The sequence below is a fragment of the Malurus melanocephalus genome, unplaced genomic scaffold (genome assembly GCF_030028575.1).
Source record: "Malurus melanocephalus ecotype Western Australia unplaced genomic scaffold, MMel_1.1 scaffold_19, whole genome shotgun sequence".
NCBI classification, from domain to species: domain Eukaryota; kingdom Metazoa; phylum Chordata; class Aves; order Passeriformes; family Maluridae; genus Malurus; species Malurus melanocephalus.
In genome coordinates this window covers 415008-424612 of record NW_026623251.1, presented here as the reverse complement: position 1 = coordinate 424612, position 9605 = coordinate 415008, and the positions used below count along the sequence as shown (strand labels likewise).

The following is a 9605-nucleotide window of genomic DNA, read 5'->3' as shown; positions in this document are numbered from 1 at the left end:
AGAAGAGAAGAGAAGAGAAGAGAAGAGAAGAGAAAAAAAAAAAAAAACACTAAACCACAGACGGCTCAATACTTTCCATGTGGTGCCGCTACGGAGGAAATCGCCTCCATTTGCTACGTGCAGAGCCGGGTGTCTGCACAGCGGCCGGGAAGAGAAAGGAGCCTGTTTCCCAGGTGGGGAGGAGGGGCTGCCGGAGGAGCTGCAGCCGGGAGGAAGGTGCCTCCCACACCCACGCGGGACGGGGGCGGCGGGGCCGTGCGAGCGGTGTGTGCGCTGCGGGGACATCTTTTCGGGGCTGCGCTCCGGGGACCCCGCCGCCCACCGCGGGGTGCGGCCGCCCCGCTCCAGCGCTGTTCCGCCCGGGGAGGCTGCGCGGGGGTCCCGCTCACACGGCCAGTGCCCGGGGCTGCGGGAGACCGGCTCCTTATCCAGYATCCAGCCCTGCTGCTTGAGCTGGGGTGCCAGCTGTGACACACACACATCCCCCACACCCTCCCCGTGGTACCGTGCGCATTTGCCCACCGCTCAAAACACAGGCCAGGGGAGCTGAGGACAAATTTCCCAGCCCTGCTGCCTCTCTCTGAACAATGCGGTGGGTAGGATGAAGGTTGCAATGCCCCCCTCCCTTCTCGTGACTGTCCCTCTGGCCTCTGCACCCACCAGGGTGGTGCCAGCCTGCCAGGGCAGCTGCATGTTGCTGTGCCCTGTCCCCTCCCTGGGCCTCCTGCCCAGCCCAGCCGCCTCTGGGGGCTTCTGCCCCCACCGTTCGTCCCAGCTGGCAGCCATTCCTGCTGGGGCAGGAGAAGGGGAAGGATGCTCCTGCAGGAGTCCCTATTCTGAGGCACTCCCAGATTGCCACTTGTGGGATGACGGCAGAGGATGCAGTCCCCCTGGAATTTCGAGGGCTTATCCTGTAGGGTGCTGAGCACCTCAGAGGATGGGAGTCCCCTCTGTCCAACCATGCCTTCCTCACTTGCACCATCGCTACCAACACAGCAGCTACTCCTTTTCCACCCACAGACTTTTTTCTGGGCTCATGGCACAGGGTCCATTCTCCTCACCCTGTCCCACAGCACAGCTGGACATGCTGCAAAGGCCACCCCTCCTTGCCTGCCCGCAGCAGCAGGGTGGGACCCACTCCTTGTGCCAGGCTCGCTGGGGCAGGGAGAGCCTTGGGCTGAGGGGTGGCACTGCATTACCTCATGCACTTGGATCAGGAGGCAAAGTCCCTAATCAGAGGTCTGCCACAATCACACCGGGGCTTTGCAAGCAGAAAAAGTCCATGGGTGTGCAAGATGAGCAAGGTCGGGTTGAGGGCAGGGGCTTAGCCTGGGCACAGCGCACAAGAAGCCCTTCCCCCCTTGCCCTGGGCACCTCAGTGAAGAGCAAAGAGGTCTTTGCTGTGCCCTCTCTTCTCTCATGGCCAAGCCGCTGTCTGCCACAGCCCACAGAGTATGTGGGCTTGACATCGGGATACTCACATCCAAAGAGTTTCTCCAGCTGTGAGTGGGGACCGCCAGAAAGGCTGGGAAAATACCTTCTGCTGCCTGCAGCGAGCACCTCAGCTGTAAACTCTAAAGTCAGCCTGGTTCCGCTCCAGGCTGCTTAAACACCAGCCCAGACCCCTTGGGTGCCTTCCCCTTCATATCTGCAGGCTCACAGCTGCTAAGGAAGTTACAGCCCTCACAGCCTGTCTCTGGGAAGCCACTACTCTGTCCCAGTTTGACCCGTGTCCCTGGGGCCTTTCCTAATCTCGTTTGCACAGGTGTCCCACAGGTGGGGAGCCCTTGTAATCCACAGATCTGCATCCATGCCAGGTAAAGCACAATCAGACTTTAGGCCTTTGCTATTTCCTATGAAAAGACAGGATTAACAGGGCCAAGTAATGGGAAATCCAAATGGCTCATTCTGGAAACTGTCTGCTACAGGGAAGGCTCAGGAGGGGAAGACAGTATTTTGATGGCTGTGGGGTCTTTGTTAAATTCATCAACCATAAAACATGGAGAAGCAAGACAGTGTGTAGCACAATCCATACCATTTTGGCTGGTCCATCTCTTTTCCCACAGTCCTGCTCATCCTCAGAAGACCCCACGTGATGGGTGCCAAGACCCATTGCAGATCTTTGTGGGGCACACTGGGGTACAGATCATTTCACAAAGCCTTCAAGCCTTCTGTGAGGTGCAGAGGAAAGCTTCAGACTGACCCACCCTAGTCTCCAGTACGCCACCGGAGAGAAGAGGCTGCTACTTCAGTTCTCAAAAATGTCACTCGGTTCACGTCCTGACCCACAAGTCTCTCTGACGATTATGCTGTCTTGTTGGACACCATGGGAACCAGTATCCTGGGCAATCCACCCCAAGGCCCTCCCCAACCTTTTGCAAAGAGCAGAACTTACCTCCAAACACATCGTGACACATGGGATTCTTCTCATAGGGATGTCTCATGGTTTCCCTGCAAACTGTCAGTGCTGGAGGTTTCCTGGGCACCTTCTTGAATGAAGAAGGCTGTCAGGTCATGAGGCTGTTTGTCCTAGCTCTGCAGCTGCCAGCCAGCTCCTGCTGGAGGGGCTGTCCAGCTCTGTATTCACCAGCTCTGGGCTCTATAGGATGTACACAATGGACAAGAGCTGATGGTGCCTGTTGAGAAAGGTCCAGCCCATCTGCCTCAAGGATGAGTGACCCCCTCAGCACGTGCAGAGCTTGGAYGCTCTGGGTGCAAAGCCATGAGACAGTGGCTTTTTTTTTTCTTGAGAATCAATGTGGTGCCCWTAGGAGCTAGCAGTCCCCCAGCAAAGCACAGGGACTTCCAACAGGGACCACAGTTCATCTTCTAGGAAGGTGTAGGTAGGCGACACTTTCTGCTTGATGGTGGTGAAGGCACAGTGGGGATGATGCCACACAGTGCTGCCTGTGGGGAAAACACCCCTTTCTACTAGGCATTTCTCCCTCAGTTGGTTTATACATTTATCTATAATTTATTTTTCATTTTCCCTCCCTCCCCTTCTTCCTCCTCCTTCTTTGCCCCCAATCCATGAACAAGACTCTCAGAGCTGGAGGAGAGAAGAAAAGCAGCACAGCTGCAGATTGGATCAGCAGCATGCTGGCAGGCAGGCACACAGAGCTGGGAGAGGGGAGCATGCTCTCACACACACAAAGCAGCACCAAATGGAGAGTGTGGAAGAAGGCCAGTGAAGGCTGGTGACGCACATCCCTGGTCTCCATCAGCTTCAAACCGAGCAACACCAGCAGATGACCGAGGCTGGCAGGAGGTACCACAATGCTGGAGACGTGCTGAGCACCACAAGCCACCCAAGCAAAGGATGGGCAAACTCTCCTGACCTCAAGAGGCTGCTCATCTCATCTTGGTGGCAGCCAGATGTAAAGCACCACGTTATCTACTGCGGATTCGAGTCTAAATGTTTATTTCCTTGTCCAGGGCCTGACATGTCCCTCCTTTCTTCTTTGTTTGTCGRAAGTGTCCCTATCACCAGTGACAAGAAGTACTTAAATGGGAGATGCACAGACTCAGCAGATGGGCAGAAGGCAAAGTGCAGTTTGCTGCTTGTTGAGCACTTAGGAGATGTGGAGAACCCTTCCCATGGCAGAGGTGGAGAGTAAGGAAAATAGCAGCTGCACCATGAGCTCCTGCTCTGCACTTCTTGGGCTATTCTCTCCTCTCCCCAAACCACCTAGTGCCACAGCAGGACCTGGGATGACTGCCAGATTCTCCTTGCTCAGAGGCTATTTAATCTCCCGGAGAGGAAAAAAGAATTCTCATGGGAAACTGTCAGCAGAGCAAAACCMGAACCTCTGAGGACACACAGCACTTTAGCAAGGGGCAGTACTGCTTCCCAGCCCTGCCTGCACCCATAGTGGAGCACCACCACAGCRGGGTCAGCTTCTCACCTTCCTCACCTGTGATAGAAGTGGCCTGTGCCAGGGCATGGCAATGGTGTGGGAGAGAGGGGGGRAAAGGGTCCTGTGCTGATGCAGCATCTGTACCCACCTCTCAGTGCATAGAGTTGCAGTGGCTGGGGCTAAACAGGGAGTTAAGGCTTCTTCCATCCTCTGCAACACCTCCACTGCTGCAGTGCAGCCCTGTGCCATTTGCTTTATATCCCAGTGCTGGTCTCCTTGCAGTACAAGTTCCTCTTGGTCCTTGGCAGCATTATTTCTGTTTGGCATGCGGATTCTCGGCTCGACAGAACACAGACACACCACAGACCACCAGAAGAGAAGCTGGTAAAGCACCATTTCATCATGCTGCAGAAAAATGGAGAGGATACTGTACAGCCCTGAGCAGTGGTACAGCCTTGTTCAGCCCTGCCTGCCCCTGGAGCCCCCATCTTCTGCTGTTTCCTCCTGCACTCCTGCACTTSCCAGCACACACTGGTCTGTGATGCCTGGCTCTGCTCTTCCCTCCCCTCCTTGCCCTGCTGTAAGAATCACACAGCCTCATGCTGATGCAGGATCCACTACCACTCAGACCTGTCATGAGGTGTAAGTTTGAGGTAGCTGGAAAGCACTGGTACAAGCTGACCAACTCTACTGTGCCTAAGAAATCATATTACATCCACTCCAAGTGCCATCTCCAAAACAAGGCTGGAGCCTGGATACCACTCACAGGTTAAAGATTGTCACTGTCATTCTGGCGTGGAGGAGAATAGAAAGTAAAGGCAAATAAGGATGAAAGTTTTAGTTTCCTTCACCCCGATCAGACATTTATCTCTATTTCAGCAGCTCTGTGAAAGCAATGACAAAAGAGACAGGCATTGCAGGTAAGCCTGCTCCTACCCAGCACTGTGGACCTGCAGTCACTCTTCCCATGCCAAGTGCTGTTATTCAGCTGGTTTTAACTAGGCCATGCTAAAATGTTTGGGTTGAACTTCATCTTGATGGTTAGCTGCCTAATGCTGAACTATCTAAGCAAATATAGTTATAAAATATATAATTTCAGCCAAAATGATTCATCTATTTCCAAGAACATTGTAAGGGGAAATGCTTTGGTTTCTCTTGCTTTTGTTACAGAGAAATCTGATGACCTATTCTTTGAAGAGCTCTTCAAGCTGCATGTTTTTGGCGTGCAGACTTGAAGTYTGGCAAAAGGAGAAGCAGGGAAGGCCTTTGGTTTAGTCCAGATGCACCGTTTGCTGCCTCCAAACTTAGCCAAGTCTTTGAAATATTTCGTTTCATATGTGCTCCCTTAAGGCAGTTTTATAGAGCATACTGGCCGAATTCCCTGAAACTTTTCCCCTTTCAGGATGCACTCCAGCCAGGGACTCAGCAGAATTTCCAGATAAGYAAAGCTATGGATTGCTGCAATCTAAATCACAAGTCCAGCCCATCCCTGGGACTAGGCAGCTCCTGCCACCTCACACGCCCCATCCTGGCTCAGGCAGAATGAGCAATGCACGCACAGGAAGGTGGGGAAAGGGGCTGACTGGACCAAGAGACATAAACACAGAAACTACTGGGAGAAGGGAGRATTTGGGATGGGAATTTGACTGAAGGGAAACTGGACTGAATCTAGGAGGGAAAAGGAAGGTGAATCTATATGAGGACTTAGCATGAAGAAATGCGACCAGCTGAGAGCATGGCATAATGATGCAGAGGATCCCGAAAAGCTGCAGCTCTGGAGAAAGCTGGGGTATACCAAGAACCAAAAGAAACAAGGAGTGGGGTGGGAGGAGGGGGCAGCCAGCTGCTGAGTATTACCAGCAATAAATGAGGCAAACACTCGGTTAAACCAAGAGGTCTTGGATGGCATTGCAGGCAGAGGTGACAGCCAAAAGATGTGCAGGAAGCATAAGAGCTGACTTTGGGGATGTCAGGACAAGAACACATCTCCAAAAAGTTTCTTTAACACAAGGTATGGAGGGGTAGCTGCATGTCGTGGAAATAGACTGTAAGTGCTCATCCTGGTAGAGGTGAATCAGTCCGGCATCGTGATGCCCTGCTAGTGGAAATCAGCTGATCCCTTTAAGCGTGAGYTGAGAGTCTGCTAGAGGTGTGCTGGCTCCCCTCTCAGAAGACAGAGGAGGGAATTCATCAGAAAGTAATAGACTGTAAATCAGGACACTGCTCCCAAACAGGGAGGGACACATCCTGCATGGTGTGGTGCAAATTAAACCCTCCAATGTGTCTGAGGCTCAGAATAGCACCATTTGTTTATTTGTTTTCATTGTGATGCTCTGGTTTTGCTTGGAAGCAGCTGCATTGAAGTCTTCGCAGCTCTGAGGTCTCCAACCTCAGCTATAGCCCAAAGGAGGGCAGAAGGTTTRGAGACCATCCAGGAAAACATTTAAAGCTTGTGAGCCGTGCTTTGCACTAGCATTAGGAGTCCCCTTCACAGTCATACTTCATTAGCTCTAGGAACCACTGCAAACAGACATCAGCCTTTCATGAGACCACTGTTCTCCATGGATGAGCAGTCAACACTACCAGTCTCTGCTTTTGCTTTGTTTTTCCCTTAAGGAGGAAAATTTTCCTACCACTTTATCAGAAAAAAAAAAAAAAAAAAAAAAAAAAAAAAAAAAAAAAAAAAAAAAAAAGAAGAAAATAAAAAAAAAGCAAAAGCAACACACACTCCAAAAAAGCAGTGCTTACTCTCACAAAGCAGAAAAGCATTTTCATTTTTCTCCCAGAATTCCACAGGAATCCCAGAACAAATCCAGTCACGTTTTTTTAGGAAACACATCTCTTCCTGGTCTCATACCTAGGTGAGAGCAGAAAGTCTGTATTCAGACTGTCAGCAGCATGGGGGTGGCTCATCCATCTTCCAGCCAAGGTGCCAGCCAGTGACTCRCCAGCAATGGAAATCAGGGTACATGAAGAAGAAGAATGGAGAAAGCAGTGGTCTGTGTTACTCCAAGTGCATCACTTCGCCAGGAGATGTTTTCCTATGCAGATGGGGTCACAGGTCCTGGGATACATSATGGGCAGAGCTGGACCGCAAGCTGTGGGGAAAACTGAGATGGAGAGTGTTTGTGCATGTGAGGGCCATTGGGAAAGGGATATCTGTGGGCACCTCTCCCCTGAAAGGCTTCCTATATGGAGTGGCTGGAGATTACCTCTTGGAGCTTTGTGTTTGTATTAGAATGTCACGAGTTAGAAGGGACCCACAAGGATCATTGAGTCCAAATCACAATGAAGTATTGAGTATTGAATCTTTTATTCTGCTGTAACAGCAGGTCCTGAATTCAGGGAGCTTTTACTTTTTAACACAAACCTSAATTCCTGAAAGCCAGGCAGTCGGGCAAAATGCGCTCCCTCCCCCAGGCCTTCACCGTGAAGAACCAGGGCTGCCTCCTGGTACCCAAGTCCTGCCATGGGGGCTCCCATTCAGCACCATGGTTGGGCCACCACATTTTGTTAGYAGGGCATCATGGCACACAGTGGAATCAGTGGTCCAGCTAGGGTGCTGAGCCTGYAGAAGGACAAGAGGGTCATGAGCTCCCTGGACTGTAGCTCCCAGGAGACAGCAGCACAGATTCCAGCTCTGTGTTTTAACCTCTCTCTCTCTAGAGGAAGGCCGGGCAGGCATCYGAACTGGGGTAGTCCTGAGAAACTGTACAATCCAAGTGGCTTTCACAGGAGCATTTGGCATCAGAAGAAGGACCAGATGAGATTTGGCTGCTGAAGTCCTTCTGCCCTCAACTTCTCCTCCACAGGCTGGCTCCTGCCAGCTGTTTCTCCGTCCTTTCACCACAGCACTTTCAGTTTTGGCCAAGCTGAAAGATGAGCCTTTCTAGCCTCAAAGCTGGGAGTCTGCCGAGGGGAGGTAGACTTTAGCAGAGATCGTTTGCTTCACAAATTGATCTGAGAGCTCCTCCAAGGGGCAATGGCACCGCAAACCTACCATTTCTCCCCCCTGCATATCCTCAGGTGTCTGCAGAGCTGTCAGACCTGTGGTGCTCAGCAACCTCAGCCATCTGCTCCACTTTCTCTGGGAGAGACAGCCAGGACACTTTGCTGGGCTTGAGCAGCTCCCACGCAGCGGGCCAGCRCTCGGTGCCAGGGGATGTGTGTGCAGAGCCAGCCGGAGGTAGAATTYGAGCCTGCTTTCTCTGAGACAGCCAGGGCCAAGTCCAGAGGAAAAGGCAAAGAAAGGCTTTGCTGTCAGAGTCAGGGTTTACAACCAGCCGTAAATGGCCTCGGTCCCTRAAGTTCCCATGGTGACAGTCCTGGTGGGAACAGAGCTGTCTCCTCTGTCCAGTCCCCACCAGCCCTTCCCAGGTCCAGGGGGTGTAGCCGCCTGGCGCAGCTTGGGTGACCTCACCCAACTCCACTACCTCTGAGACGGGGAATGAAGTGCATCCCCTTGCATAGCATCCCTCCAGGTATGAGCTGCAAACACAGCAGCTTTGAGGCTTGATGCTTCTTCTCCAGGTGAGTACAGGGTGTGGTATTCACCTCCCTTCACTCAGGCTCCAGGAGGCAAGAGAGTGGAGACAGCAATGGATGGACCAGTTCTCCACTGGACACACGSACAAAGCACCTTCCACCAAGGTCAAAAGCAATTTTTCTGGAGAGAAAAAGAYATGGTCTTTGCTATAAGCTTCTCTTCATTCTCTAGCTAGTTTTCTTTGCYGATGCCTGGCCGATTTGACTTATCATTCTTCCCAAAACATCATACTCTCTTGCTTGTTGTATCAACTTGCTTACTTAACGCATTCAGAAGGGGAAAGGCCCTCTGCAGAAACATCAGTGTGCAGCACAGATCTAGGTTTGCTCCCAGGGAAGTCTCCCTTTCACTACTGGGAGACCATGCATAAATCACTTGGTTCTTCTATGTCAAAGATTCCTGTGTATTAAAAAAAAGACAGCTGTTTGCCTGCCCTTGCTCTGTCTTCCATGATGTTAGGGAAAAATCTTCAGGAGATAGGTGGATGGACCACATGCTACCATGGGAGCTACTCTAGATGCCCTTCAAATGTGACTGGTTCCACCAGACTATTTCCAGTGTGGATACTGCTACCTGAGCTTATTACCCCTGGCTCCCCACAGAGCTGATAGGAAGAAAAAGCCTTTTTAGGACTCGATCGAGCTATCCTGTTTGATTCATCTGCTTGAGGATGAAACAACTGATGCCTGATAAGTGCTACTGGCTGCTCATGAAGCCCAAGACATCTCGGTGACATTGGATGTCTCCATTGCAGAGCCTGAGACGTGGTCAGACAACTCATGCTGGCCATGGCAGCTGCAGTTAGGATGCACAGATGGTGTGACTYCAGTGAGTGAAAGGGCTGACTGTCCCCTGTCATCTCCCTCCGTGTTATTCCTCTTAAGGCAGAAGGCCTTGCCTTGGCTGGTTGTGGCATCACTRTGCAACGAATGTGAGTCACTGCTGAAACAGGCTGAATTACGACTCCTTGCTTGCTGAGCTTAGAACAGAGCAAGGCAGCTTAAGCAAATGGAAGGGCCTAAGCATGTGAAAAATGTTCCCTTTTCAAAACTGGCATTAGCCAATTGAAAATCTCTGTATTTGGGTTGCAAGTCTATGCCAAGTCTCTGTCTGAGGCTCAGTTCAAACACTCAGGCTATATAATCCCTTCCAGTCTGGGGTCATAATGGAAACGCCAACAGACCRTTTTAAGCACAGCAGTA

The 9605-nt window shown here is 51.5% G+C and overlaps 1 long non-coding RNA gene across 1 annotated transcript in view; it reads right to left on the bottom strand.

Moving 5' to 3' along the window:
• LOC130588797 (uncharacterized) overlaps positions 1–132 on the bottom strand; it is a 26986-nt gene extending 26854 nt beyond the window's left edge. The window contains exon 1 of the long non-coding RNA XR_008967026.1: positions 73–132. This is a non-coding gene — a long non-coding RNA (uncharacterized LOC130588797). The remainder of the gene's footprint in view (positions 1–72) is intronic.
• Positions 133–9605: the final 9473 nt, after the last annotated feature.